Consider the following 15,502-nt stretch of genomic DNA (forward strand, 5'->3'; position numbering starts at 1 on the left):
TATGTTTTTTTTAAACAATACCAAATATCAAAACTTGAAAAGAAATTCTGAGATTTAAATGAAATATTTTATTTTATATGTTAGTGTCCATAATTAATGAAAGGTTCTTTTGATGAAACCAAACTATTTATAATGAGGGTTGAGGGATGGCCAATATACTAGAACTTAATCTATAATTTTTAAATACAAGATTCTAAATACTAAATTATAAACCTACTTATCTAAGTTACAACCAGATTTGTAAAGAATACCTATAAAAAGTGTTTAAAAACTTTTACCCACTTAAGGTAGTAATTTATTTAAAAACGACCATGTAAAATAAAACAAAATATATTGTTGCACAAGTATTTGATGAAAATACAAAAGTTGTAATGTGATAAATAAGTTAATATTGATCAAGCGTTATCAAAATAAAATTCGTTAAAAAAAGGTGGATAAGTGGATGTCGCTCTGCTGTACAGTAGGCTACAAGTGGGTCACTGTAATGGATGGTGTTAAATTTGAATTCAATGATATAATATCATTGTATAAGAAAAAACGATTCTGAGCGAAAACGGTCAGTCAGCCTATGATATTACCAAGTATATTTGATGATATTATTGTGAATAAAGTAATTTATATATAACCTATTTACGTCGAGCCTTGTTTTAAATTTTCAATCCTTAGCCATAAAAGTTAAACATTTTATACATTTTTAACTACAAAATAATTAATAAATTATAAATTTGATAAATGTTGTCAAAATTTGAACTTTAAATGCTTATAAAAAAAAATTGTGCTTATGTATTTTTAATATTTTTCATCTGCTATTAGAACGATATATCAGGAGCCTTATATTCAATTTTCACGCTTTTTTACCCAACAAATAAAAATTTATTGATATTTATAGAAAAAAAAACTAAAAAAATTGAAAACTGACAATGTCTGTAAACAGCTCAAAAAGAATCAAAATATTTTCAACATATAATGGTGTATAGAAAATGCTACCTAATATAAACATTCAGTGAAATTTTCAAGTATCTACAGTCATTCGTTTTTCAATTACAATAAAATAAGAAAATTGTTACATGAGAAATCGAGTAAATATCAAATGTTGTAAAAATATAAATTTCAGACGCTCATAAAAATTTAATTTAAGTTTCTTCTACACATTTTTTTTTTTGATAAAAGTAGACAAACTTATGAGTAATCTTATATTAAATTTTCAAATCTTAGATTTAAAAAGAAAATTTTTTATGAATTCTCAACTCAAAATAATTTGCTATTTTTCGTGATTTTTCCGTATTTTGTCAAAATTTGAACTTTAAATGCTTATAAATAAAAACTGTGACTAAGGATTTTTAATTTTTTTCATCTGCCTTTGAAACAATAACCTAGGAGCCTTCTATTAAATTTTCAAGCTTTTTTACTCAACAGATAAAATTTTATTGATATTTATAGGAAAAAAAACTAAAAAAATTGAAAACTAACAATGGCCGTAAACAGCTCAAAAAGAGTTAAAATATTTTGTAAATTTTATGGTGTATAGAAAATGCTAATATAAACATTCAGTCAAAATTTCATGTCCTTACGGTCATTTGTTTTAGAGTTACACCAAAAACCAAAATCGATTTCCTCGAAAATAGATTTTGCGTCAAAATTCCCGTTTTTCCTTAATTTTTCTTTTGTTTTTCACGTCGCTTGTGAAAACTACTAGGAAATTTTTACTTTTGACAGGTGATGGCAGACACAAAAATAAAAAAAAAAACACACATCATTGTAAAATCAATACATTCATCGCTTCGCTCAGAATCTAAAATAGCTATTTTAAATACTATATTAAGTTTTAAGACAAAAATATTTGAAAAGTATTTAAAAAGTGTTCTACACCAAAAATCCTTTAAATAGGTCTTTTAGTACTTATCAACACTGGTTACAACTTACTAGATAAGATACAATACAAATTATGTCTATTGGCTAGTAGGTCCTAGGTATACATATTACCTTAGGTAATATAGTTACCTACTTAGCATTTTACTAATAGCTTAAGCACTTAATACTAATTAGATAGGTACTGAATAGTGAATAGGGTCTGCTATTTAGTTATTAGTTAAATAGATCCATGACAACAAAATATAAATACCTACACTTTATATTACAAAATGTCTAAAGTCATATGAAGTTATGTCTAGAATTGTGGTAATGTTTGTATTGGCGTTGAATATTCTGTGTCTTTAGTTAGTACGTAGGTACCTAACTTGTTATTATTAATTTTGAATTGATAATAAATATTATTTGATTTTCAAAGTATTTTTTTTTCAGTCGAACCTTCCCTGACATCTTCCTAATTAAACTTATGAATTTATTACGTACAAATCAAAACATTTCTAGACTAAAAAATGGTTGATTTGTTTATATTTATATTATAATATGGTTCAAAACTTCAAAATAATTATATTTATTTATGTGGTATATTTCAGATCTTAAACTAAATAGCTAGGTAGGTAGTTAATTAACCTAAAAAATGTATTTTCAATTTATGAAAAAGTCATGTTAGGAGGCACTCTTTGTGCCTTCCATTTAAGATGAAATTATATGTTCCCAACTGTCGATAATTTTGTTAATAATAAATCATTTGTAGGAGATGTAAAAAAAACCCGAAGTTAATTCGACCATTTTGTAATTAGAAATACCTATGTTGAGAATCATTGGTTTATGGTATTATAAATTCCGTAATTTTACTTTCCGCAAAATTACGGTCCGTGATGTTACGTTCCTGGATAATACAGTCCAGGGAATAACTATCCGTGATATTACATTCCGCATTTTTCTGGTTCCGTAATTATATGTTCCAAATTATTTTTTTCCGCATTTGTCAGGTTCCGTAAATTTACGTTCCGCGACATTATGGTTTGAACAACTTAATTCCGTTATTTTACGTTCCGCAGTATTACGGTCCGTAATTTTACTTTCCGTATTGTTTATCATTCCGGTCAATTATTTTCTGTAAAATTACGGCCTCCCGTTGCAACGCACACCGACGCCGGTTCGAACCCAGTCGTGGGTGGCATTTTTCTTCGGGCAAGTCACGGTGTCCGGAGAGAAGTGCCGCCATCCTCCGCCTGGGGGAATGGCGGATCTCTACGAGTGCCCACTAAAAAAATCTGCCAAACCAAAAACACACGTGTATACCAACCTACAATTCCTCCCCAACAAACAAAAACAAACAGCTAATGGCCATAGTTGCCGGGCTTATAATCAAGAAAAAAAAATATGTTTGAATTTGCATATTTAAAGATTTTAAGCATATTAAAATATATCATTATAATTTATTAATACTATGTTTATAAATCAACAAAAAACAAATTTTCAATAATTTAAAAAGTTTAAAAATAAAGAGCCGCCGCACACTTTCGCACTTTAATTGTACCGAGTATTAATTGTAAATATTTGTTATGATCGGCCCGATCTTATTCAATAATTTTTCAATAATAAGAGATATTTATTTTAAATACAAATAATAACATGATTTAATATTCATTGTATTTGATACATTTAATTTTTTTAAATTTAAAACTGGGTATAATGCTTCAAGATTTACAAAGGAAAAATATAGGTACACGAACACTTTATAATTAAAAAGGTGGGCAAGTGGGTGTCTATCTGCTGTACAGTATGACGTAGGTTACAAGTGGGTCACTGTAATGGATGATGTTAAATTTGAATTCAATGATATAATATCTCATTGTATAAGAAAAACGATTTAGAGCGAAGACGGTCATTCAGCCTATGATATTACTAAGTATATATTATTTGATGAAAATAAATTTGAAACAAATTGTTTCTATATTGAGAGATAAACAATAATATTGTACAATTATTTGAGATATTAGGTTAAACCCAAATCAAGGGTGGCAGCTGGCAGTAGCTGGGGGCATGGACCAACTTTCACACTGACCATTTTATACTTAAAAAAGGTGGGTAAGTGGATGTCGCTCTGCTGTACTGTAGGTTACAAGTGGGTCAGTGTGGATGGTGTTAAATTCGAATTCAATGATATAATATCATTGTACAAGAAAAACGATTCTGAGCGAAAACGATCTTTCAGTCTATAATATTAGTATATTACTAAGTATACTTGATGATATTATTGTGAATTAAGTAATTTATATATTTCCTTATTTACGTCGAACCTTGTTTTAAATTTTTAATCCTTAGCTATGAAAGTTGAACATTTTATACATTTTTAATTACTAAATAATTATTCAATTTTAAATTTGATACAATTTGTCAAAATTCAAACTTTAAATGCTTATAAAAAAATATTCTGCATATGTATTTTTAATATTTTTCAACTGCTATTAGAACAATATTAGGAGCCTTGTATTAAATGTTGACGCTTTTTACCCAACAAATACAATTTTTTTGAAATTTATAGAAAACAAACTAAAAAAAATGAAAATTGATAATGGCCGTAAACAGCTCATAAAGAGTCAATATATTTTCAAAATGTTATCGTGTATCAAAAATGAGAATATAAACATTCAGTGAAATTTTCTTCTATTTTTTTACTCAACAGATAAAATTTTATTGATATTTATAGAAAAAAAAAACTAAAAAAATTGAAAACTATTTTATGGTGTATAGAAAATGCTAATATAAACATTCAGTCAAAATTTCATGTCCTTACGATCATTTGTTTTAGAGTTACACCAAAAACCAAAATCGATTTTCTCGAAAACACATTTTGCGTAAAAATTCCCGTTTTTCCTTAATTTTTCTTTTGTTTTTCACGTCGCTTGTGAAAACTACTAGAAAATTTTTACTTTTGACCCCCCAAAGTACCAACTAGATTCACTTTCCTATCAGAAAAGTTACTATTAAAGAAAATCCAAGCACTTTTACTGTCCTAAAAGCTGATGACTAGGGCTCGGATTTATATGTATTTATTTAACCAAGATATGTATTTATACAACAAAAATATGTACATAAATATGTGGTAAAAAATGTATAATATGTATTATCAAAAAAAAAAAAATAATAATAATAATTAATAATAGAATGAAATGTAGTAAACTAATAAAAAAAAATATTTTTCTAACTATCTAATTATTTTGGTTACAATTAATAATGACATGCATTTTTAAATTTTCGAATTCGAAAGATCGTTACTTATGTCGTAAAATTGATTTATATCGACTGAAAGATCTCTCAACTTCGACTGATGTTATAGGACAATATTGCATGCAATGTTGACTATGTCTGAAGGAGAAAGTTCAACATCCAATGAAGCTTCAGACGAAATACCATTCAGAATACTTTTAATAGCTTTCATTTCTGCTAGACCGGAATTTTTTTGTAGTACATTTTTAACTTTAGCGTTTACAATATCGCCAATTGGTCCTTGAACTTTTTCAATTCTTTTTACCGCTTCCTCTACTACACTTAAACTTACTACTAAAATTAAGTCTCGAGTTTCTAATTTCGTAATGACATCAACCAAAAAATAATAATTAACAGAAATGTTTATTAATCCATTTTTTAAATCATTATTTTCTAAAAGAATTTCTGCTTTTTAATATACATTTAAGTAGTCGCATCGAGTTCGGCAACAACATTTTTGATTTCTTGGAAGTTTTGGCAATAATAATTAGCAGAATTTAACCAAGTGCCCCATCTAGTTACAATTGGTTGTGGAGGAAGGCTTAGATCTGGGTACATATTTTTAAATATTTCGACACGGCTAGGAGCTTTTAGAAATAGAAACATATATCGACAGTAGATTAGATTAAGTTTAAGAATTGGTATTATTTTGTTACTATTTTGTACTTTTGGAAACATGGGCAAGTCTGTATTAATAAATAATAAATCGTAAATGAAAAAATTGTCGAAATATGTAGGAAAAATGGAATTATTGAGAAATATGTAAAAACATGTACTTATGGCAAAATATGTAAAAATATGTAAAATCAAATATAGCTCATTTTATCAAAAATCTTGTGAAACGAATTTATCACTTGCCGAAATTAGTTTATCATGTCTCAGAGAAAATATGTATTTACATATAAATCCGAGCCCTAGTGATGACAGACACAAAAATAAAAAAAAAAATTTTAAAAAAATTTAAAAATTTAAAAAAAAACTAAAAAATAAACACACATCATTGTAAAATCAATACATTCATCGCTTCGCTCAGAATCTAAAATACATACATTATTGTAAAATCAATACATTCATAGCTCCGCTCAGAATTTAAAATTAAATTTGTTTTTTTTTTAATTAAGGAATGGAAAACGTACTTTTGCAAAATTGACAAAATCGATTTAGATATCGATTCTTGTGAAAAGAACGTCGATAAATCGATTGGTGTCGGCTGTATAGACCAAAACGTATTATTTCCCGGTCGAATACACTGTTCAAAACGGCTGGGTAATTAAAAACGAACATTTTCCATTATATTATTAAATTTTTACCTGAAAATCAAAGATACTGTAATATCCTACACTCCAATATTTTATTTTAATACACGATTTTGGAATTTAAAAGATCAACAAATGATAACTATTATAACTTTTTATAGAAGCGCATTTTCCAAATCCACCCAAGAGGTAATGCTATGGATTCGTTTCATTCTTTTTCTGCGTTGAAATGATCCCCAGTAGGCCTATAGAAAACAACGCTTCTCAGAAGTGATTTACTATGATAGTATGTACCTATCTTAACTATTAATGTTATTTTGTTTCATTTTAGGTACCTATATATTAAAAAATTAAATATATTTTGCTGTCCATTATACACATGTGGTTATTTGCATTAATTATGAATTCACTATACCTATTATTGTTGACTATTGCTCACCGACTAAGAGGAACTTAGTGTTGTAAAGTATTCAAGTTAAACTAGTGCTAAATTAGGTGTATGGTATTACTAATAAGCTTTTTAAATACTTACTATTGGTAGGTACTCACTTAATATTTGTATTGAACTACTCAAGACTATAATTATTAGTGTTATTGTTTTGTAATAATTGATCATGTCTTCACTTTTATTTTCTAAGTTTTTAATTAATGTTTTTCCTGGCACAAAAGACATTTAAAATCACTCTGTTCATAGTGTGCTTTTGTGTCTAATTTATCCTCATCAGGAATACAGTCAATCACCATCCAACCGTTGCAGTCTGTGCATTCAACCCATTCAACACCTTTTTTACCACAAATTATTCTATGACTCATACCAGTCCGGCCACAGTATAAGCAGATGTCTCTCATGAAATTAGAATTTTCCAACAAATATGTCTTGAGATACTGACTATGTTCCATAGGTTCGAAAAGCTAATTTAAACAATCTCCGTTCATCGATGTAATGGCATAATATAGTACGTACACTCCACAGTTGTACGAATCTTTTTGTAGCGGACCGTATTGTAATTTACGGGTACTTAAATTCAATTTTGGAAACCATTTATTTTCACAATACGAACAGTACAGTTTAAGTCTCCTAATCAACTTCTTGAAACGCCTTTTTTCATCGATCTGATGTCCCATTGGATCCAATATGTAACATTCTTTTTTACAAAAATCTACAAATGCTATTATCCAATGCGAACCTCCTACAATCCAAGGTAGAATGAGAAAACTATTTTCTTTTATAGAAACATTACCTTTATATTTTTGTTTTTAAATTATAGAATCAACCAAATCTGCTCTAAATATTTGAGTGTTTGACATTTGGCTATATTTCACAGAATAACTAGCCAATATAATAGATATCATGAAATTAGTTAGCCACATTTTTCAATTATCATAAGGTCTCTCCGACCGATAATCAGATAGTGTATCAAAATCTGAAAACAATATTTCAGTTGTAACCTGCAATGTTTTCTACGTGTTTATAATTGCTTAAAACATAATTTCTTTCGTCTTTAGTGTCATTGTTTCTGACTATTTTTCTATAAAAATTGACATATTTTTTTAGTCTGTTAGGGTAAGTATTATTTTTCAATTGTGTTTTATCAATAGGTGAACAGTAACTACCAAGCGTCGAAAATGTTTCTACGGTTTTTACAGCTCTTGGGGTGACCATATTATTTTCTGTTATTTAACTATTTTCATCACTGATCGTAGTTAAATCAAGTACTGTCTCTGTTTTCTCATGTATAGCTTTAATAGGGTTTAATATTTTCCAATAAGCTGCCTTGCTTAAAATAACCTATTTTTTTATTTTTTCTAGCTCTTCACTGTTTAGCGTCTTCATCGTCACTCAGATCTGTGACAGTATCGAATGATAACTAAGGGATAGGTAATAGTGTAAAGTAATAAATTATAGTTATGTGCTACTATTAACACTATTATGAAATTAACTTAAATATAACTCGTTTAGTTTATGTTAAATAAAAATTAATTCTTACACATTCCTAATTACATTCTAATATTTTGTTATTTTAGTTCTATAAACATAATAATATATTAGAATATCATACGATTACACAATTTTTAGGGGAGAGGGGCGTCCGTCAATAACTCAAAAAATTTAAGTAAATATAGTAAATAACTATTAATTTAGCAGTACATCATAATATTTAATAAAAAATACCTAACCATCTATAATATAACATATGAGATGGTGAGTTTTTTTGTCCACGAATCGTAGTTGCATGCATTTGCATGTTTCATTTGCAGGTTTCCCGTAAAAATATGTTAAAGCGACGTTCAAATAAATCCAATTCATAATTGTTATGAAACAATAATAATAAAAATATATTTGGTTTAGGCCTTTTCACTGTATACATATAATATTATGCGTTTTACCCAGTACTATGGAAACAATGTTATCGGCGTATAACACCCTCCGCCGAAAATAATCGTGGATACAATTGCAATGGGTAGACGAGTCGTGTGTGCGGGACAGGACGCTGGACTTAATATAAAAAATAATTAAATTACACTGTGGCACTGTGTATAGTACGACATGTCTCATGCTCATTACTAACAATTTTATTATTGTTCGAAAGCAATCGATTCTCATCATAGGAAAACTGTTATATTTTATCATTTTTGCTACTAATCAAATAAAACTGTTTTATTTAAAAAATTGTTCCATAATAATTGTTTCTTAAAATTATTTTTTCTTTTTCATAATTAATATTACAGTAGAACCTCGATTATCCGAACCTCCGTTATACGAACCCTCTATTATCCGAACTATAATTAGCGTATACGAACGTTCTGTTATCCGAACATGAAAACTTGTATCCGGCAGGTATTGATAATTATGTCAAAAAAATATAATAAATGTCATGTATTTAATTATGTATTTATTTATTTCTAATAATGTATGTATGTACCTAATGTATTTCTAATAATTTAATGTATTTCTGGTAATGTAATATGTAATGCAATTCTAATAAAATATTTATAATAATAATAAATATTTAATTATAAAAATAATAAATAATTAATACATAATATTATAAACATTTTTTATTTTATATTTCCAATATCCGAACTTTTGCGTATCCGAACTAGGTGCGGTCCCAATTAGTTCGGATAATCGAGGTTTTGCTGTATAATGATATGGACATACGTAACGGGATTGAAACTGGGCTACACTACTTACTTGTAAATACGGTACAAAAAACGAATCATTTGAAGTTTTTCGGGACGAGACATGATAAAAAGGCTATGGTGGTGGTCGTAGACCAGGACCGGCTCAAACAAAAATAGTGAACTATAGGCAAAATCAAATGTTGCCGCCCCTAACAATATAATATTATCAGTGTTTTGAAAATGCCACCCTCTAACTAAAGATAATTCAGTTTTTAAGTGAGTTATAGCGTGTATAATAAATGTAAATTAAAAATGCTCATAATTCACTTAAAAACTGAATCATCGTAAAAATAACTTCCAGCAAAACACAGATAATGTTCTTACCATCAAGTTTCATAATAGGTCAATTCACTCTAATTTTTAAGCTAACAACATAAAACTTGAAATTTGGTAAGTTACGCGTTTGTGAGACGGAAACAACACATTCGGGTGTAACGTCCTCTTAAGAAAAATAGCTTGTTGCCACAAATTTCCATGCTAAAATTATTAAAGAAAATGTTGATATTGATGATATTAAACATAATACAGGCTAATAAAAATCAAATAATTACCATATTATATTTAATTTATATTTGTATTTGTATTTTTTTTTTTATGATAGGCAATATAAAAGACGATGGTAAGACTTCGAATTTTAAGACCGAAGCCGGCAAGCATAGAAAGCTACTACTTATTATTATAAGTATTTTAACATATATAATGGTCTAATCATATTTATTAAAAATTCAGAATTGTACAAAGCTCAAATTATTTTATATACCCGTACATAAGTAATCATGCACGGTAATTTCGAAAAAAAAAATTATTTGCGCAAATTGTTGTGTATTTAATTTGTATGCTATAATATTAGGCAATAATTAAAAATGTAGAATAATATTATGATAGTTGAATGCAATTTATGACTATGCTTTATAATCTCAACAAAATTATCTTATATAAGTACCTATGCATAAATGTAATTTTTTTGGGAAAAATGTATCAAATAAGTACTGAAAAAATAAATAAAAGTAACATTAAAAATTATAAGATGGTCAAATTAATCCGTTCTCTAGTCATAAGTTATGACTCCTAAAAGTTTTTTTTCTTTGGAAATGGTATCCCTGACAATTGACAAAATATGGAATATGTACATTACATATTATATCTGGCTTTTTATACTATTAATACTAAAACGGGGAGTGGGGATGATCGTTTGGCAAAAAACACTAAGCTAGCCGCCACTCATCGATCTTTATTTACCATTCTACTGTCGTTGACATCGGTACACAATAGTATCACTACGTATCTACAACACGCACCATTGTACCAGACGACTTCATATTCTTTTTGTAAGTATTATACTTTAAAATTTTTTTTACAATTAATTCAATTTTTTTTCTTTTAAATTTATTGACGTTTGCGCTACATGTATCACAAAACAATATACCATTTTTTATTTTTATATTTAATACAAAAAATTAAACAATTTCAAATTAAATTTAAACTTTTTTTGAAAAAAACCAATTTTTAAATCTGGTTTTTGAAAACTTGATTCTAAAAGAATTTGTCCGAGTCAAGTGGTTTATTTTTATTGTTTTTTGAAATGTCAAAATTTTTTTAATTAACTCATTAATTTGGATGAAAAGTAATTACTTTACTATTTTAGATTTTAACAACTTACCAATTAATTGAAAATTTCTCATATAAATTTTTCAAAATAAAAAATAAAAATTTTCACTTTTAATTTACTTTACTTAATACATTTTGGGTTTTCAGCTAATAAAAATACAATTTTTTAAAATGTCTGCTTCTTTTTATCAAGGGGTACCTGTATTATTATATTTATAATATTAATTGATAGATGATTTTTAAAACTTAATGTAAAAATAATAACGTTAGTTTTCTTCTGTGTAGTGTTAAGATATAAGTAAATATACTGAAAATTGTGTACCATGACATTATACTCACTGTTGATACTGACATGGGCTAGGTAAATTTAAAAGACTTAAACATTGGTATATACTTATTTAACATTAAACAGTTGAATTATTGAATTATAATTTATAAATACACAAATGGTAATAATTTAAAACTACATATATGATATAAAATATTAGAACTATGCTTAAAATTAATAAATTTAATTATTGAATACACTTTACATTTTAGCCTTACTTAATTGATTATAATATATAAATAATAGACGAAAACCTCGTAAGTAGAAATTTTCATTTTTTTTTTATCTATTAATATCATATTATTTCTTGCTAATTTCATTAGATATCGTACAAAAACAAATGCTTGTATCTATATTATTGCGGCAATTTGTTGGAATATACTAGGTTGAGGTTAGGAACCATTTCGAGTAACAAGCCCAGATTGTCGTCAAGTAGATAATTATTTTATTTTGAATAAATCACAAAAAAGAAATGCTTTGCATTTTTACAGCAAGTGTTGATTTTTAAAATAAGTTTCGCCGCTTAATAAAAACCCATATTTATTTATGGGACGAGTCACACTACCCCGATTACGCCGCTGGTCGCCGCTCCAAACCGCGACATGTCGCGGTTTGTCCGTTTCGCCGCGTCCAATATTTCTAACCGCTTGTGATTAAAACGTATTGTTTTCAATGGTACGTACCACACTTGAGCGGTAAAGACGTGCGGTAGAAATACTTAATAATTTTTTTAATTTTTTTTTAAATAAAAAAAAAATGAGTGTATTTGATACAGAAATGTTTATTGTAAGTGTGGACAAACACGAGTGCCTGTGGAAAATAAGTTGCAAAGATTATGCTGACAAGCATGCCGAATTGAGGGCATGGAATGATATAGCATGTGATTTGTTTGAAGAATGGGAAAACTACGACGAGAATGAAAAAAGAATTAAAAGTAAGTACCTACATACTAGTTCTACATTTTTAAAATTAGTTAGACATTATTGAAGACACGGATTCTTACTTGTATTTTTGAAAAATCAAGTATTAATTACTAGTGTAATAAAACGTATATTATAATAAATGAAATTTAAACAGTACCTAGGTAGTTAATAACAAAATATTTTATATCTTTATGACAGATAATTAAATACATTATTTTACAATACGTTAATACAATATAAAAAAAAAATTTTAATACTGTAATTTTAAGTATAATAATTAAACTGATATTGTAATAACTTCAATAGTTTAGTAAAGTCTAGCGGGTCATTGTATTTGGTAGACAAGCAGGGGCTGGAAGATTTAATTGGTCTGAATAAAGTTTTTTTCCAAACGGAGAATCTTTGAAGAATGTAGAATCGCCTTCTCGACCATACGCCCCAACATCGATAGACACAAAACAATATTCCGAATCAACAACCGCCATTAGAAGAATAGAAAAATATTTTTTGTAGTTAAAAACATGGAACCACTATTTTTTGGGTTACTACAGCGAATGTGCTTTCCATCTACAGCCCCTACTAAATTTGGAAAATTCGTTTTGATATAAAATTTATTTGCTATATCTAACCACTGATTATTATTAGGTTCAGGCATTTCTTCTGGTTGCAAAATGGTCCTTAAAGCTTGACAGGTCTCTCGTATAATTGTGTTAATAGTACTCCTTCCCAACAGAAATTCAAACTGTAGTGCAACGAAATTTGTACCAATTGATAAATATCTATAACAACATTTTAAGTAATCCAGCAGCTGTTTTATAATATGAACAAATTTAAAAAAATAAGGATATTTATATAATAAACGGTACCCGGTTAATTGAATTAATATAATTTGTATATAATAAATATACTTTAAAAGTTTCAAGTACCCACGAATAATATTTTTAAATAATAACACAAAACTAAAATCGTTCTTCTTCGTTTAAATATCTAATTTTGTCCAAACTTGAACTTCTAATAACTATAAAAAAATTGTGTTTATTTTTTTTTTAGATTTTTGGTTACAGTAGGAATTACTTACGTGGAAACTTGTTTTAAATTTTCAATCCTTAGATATAAAAGTTGAACATTTTACAAATTTGAACTACAAAATAATAATTATATTTTAAATTTGATAAATTTTGTCAAAATTCAAACTTTAAATGCTTCTAAAAAAAATTTAGCCTATGTATTTTTAATATTTTTCAACTGCTATTGTAACAATATATCAGGAGCCTTGTATACAATTTTTACGCATTTTTACCCAACAAATAACATTTTATTGACGATTGTAGAAAAACCAACTAAAAAAAATAACTAATTTAAAAATTTAAAAATTTAAAAAAAAATACACACATCATTTTAAATCAATACATTCATCGCTCCGCTTAGAATCTAAAATTTAAAATTTAAAATGCCTCTAAACAGCTCAAAGCGAATCAAAATATTTTGAAAATTGCATCAAGTATGGGTGTAAATTTTAAGTATCTACAGTTATTCGTTTTTAAATTAAAACAAAATAAAAAAATCGCTACTTGAGAAATTGAGTAAATATGCAGTCGTAAAAATTTGAACTTCAAACGCACGTAAAAATTTAATTTGACTTTTCGGTAAACATTTTTTTTTTTTGATAAATGTAGAAAAACTTATGAGGAATCTTGTATTCAATTTTAAAATAAAAGATTTAAAAATAAAAATGTTATGAATTTCTAACTCAAAATGTGCACATATTCGTGATTTCTATGAATTTTGTCAACATTTTGTTTATAAAAAGTTATTGTAGATTTTTTTTAAAAATTATTTTAAATCTCACATGCCTTTAAATAGCTCTACATGAGTCAAAATATTTTGCAAGTCTTAAATACAAAGAAAAAAAAATTTAAAAAAAAACACAGGAAATTCAAATTGTTCCGCTCAGAACTTAAAATTATTTTAATGATATTTATTTGGCTTTGTTGCTGGAGGTCCTAATTTAATCTTGTATATTTTATAAATGTATATTTAATAAACAAATAAAACATATTATATTTATTTGTATAACACATTTTAATAACATATTAAATTAAATAATTTTTAATTATTGTTTACTGCAGCTGAAGATTTAAAAACAAAATGGAAAAACATAAGAGATAACTATACAAGGTCCATAAATGAGACGAGGAAAACAAAGAGTGGATGTTAAGCTAAATCAACAAAAACGTATGCATATGGAGATGTACTATCTTTTCTGATACCTGTGGTAAAAAAACGAAAGTGAGTAAAAATTTAAAATATATAATAAAAGAATAAAATTTTAAATATGTATGTATATTTAATAATCTAATATGTTCTACATTCAGTAGTATACACAAATTAAGGGGGATGGTCGGATTTCATATATTATTATTCATAATATGCAGGGTTGGACAAAATATTTGAAACAATATAGTAATATATTTTAAAACATAAATGTTTAAATAATGTGTTTTAGATTTTGAGATATATTCAAAGTATGTGAGCGTATCTATATAATATATGTATTAAGGAATAAAGAATAAAGAAGTAACATGAGAAAGACAAAATTCTGAGATTTTTAGATTCTGAGAGGAGCAATAAATGTATTGATTATACAATTATGTGTTTTTTTTAATTTTTTTAAATTTAAAAATGTTTTTTTATTTGTGTCTATGTACACAATAAGTAGTTAAAATAATTCTTTGATTTTCAACTACATTATCTTCTTTGATGGGGAAGTGAATCTAGTTGGTGCATTGGGATGGTCAAAATTTAAAATTCTCAGTAATTTTCAAAAGCGCCGAGAAAAACAAAAAAAATAACTAACCCTTTCACTACCGCATTATGTTTTAATTATATGTTTGTATTAATTTTTTTTCACCAATACTATAAATACACTTCTTAGATAGAAAAACGAGGAATTTTTACGAAAAATTGGTTTTTTTTACAAAATCGATTTTGGTTTTTGGTGTAACTCTAAAACAAATGATTGTAGATATGTGAAATTGTCAGTGGTTTTTTATACTAGC

This window comes from Metopolophium dirhodum, chromosome 1 (genome assembly GCF_019925205.1).
Source record: "Metopolophium dirhodum isolate CAU chromosome 1, ASM1992520v1, whole genome shotgun sequence".
NCBI classification, from domain to species: Eukaryota; Metazoa; Arthropoda; class Insecta; order Hemiptera; family Aphididae; genus Metopolophium; species Metopolophium dirhodum.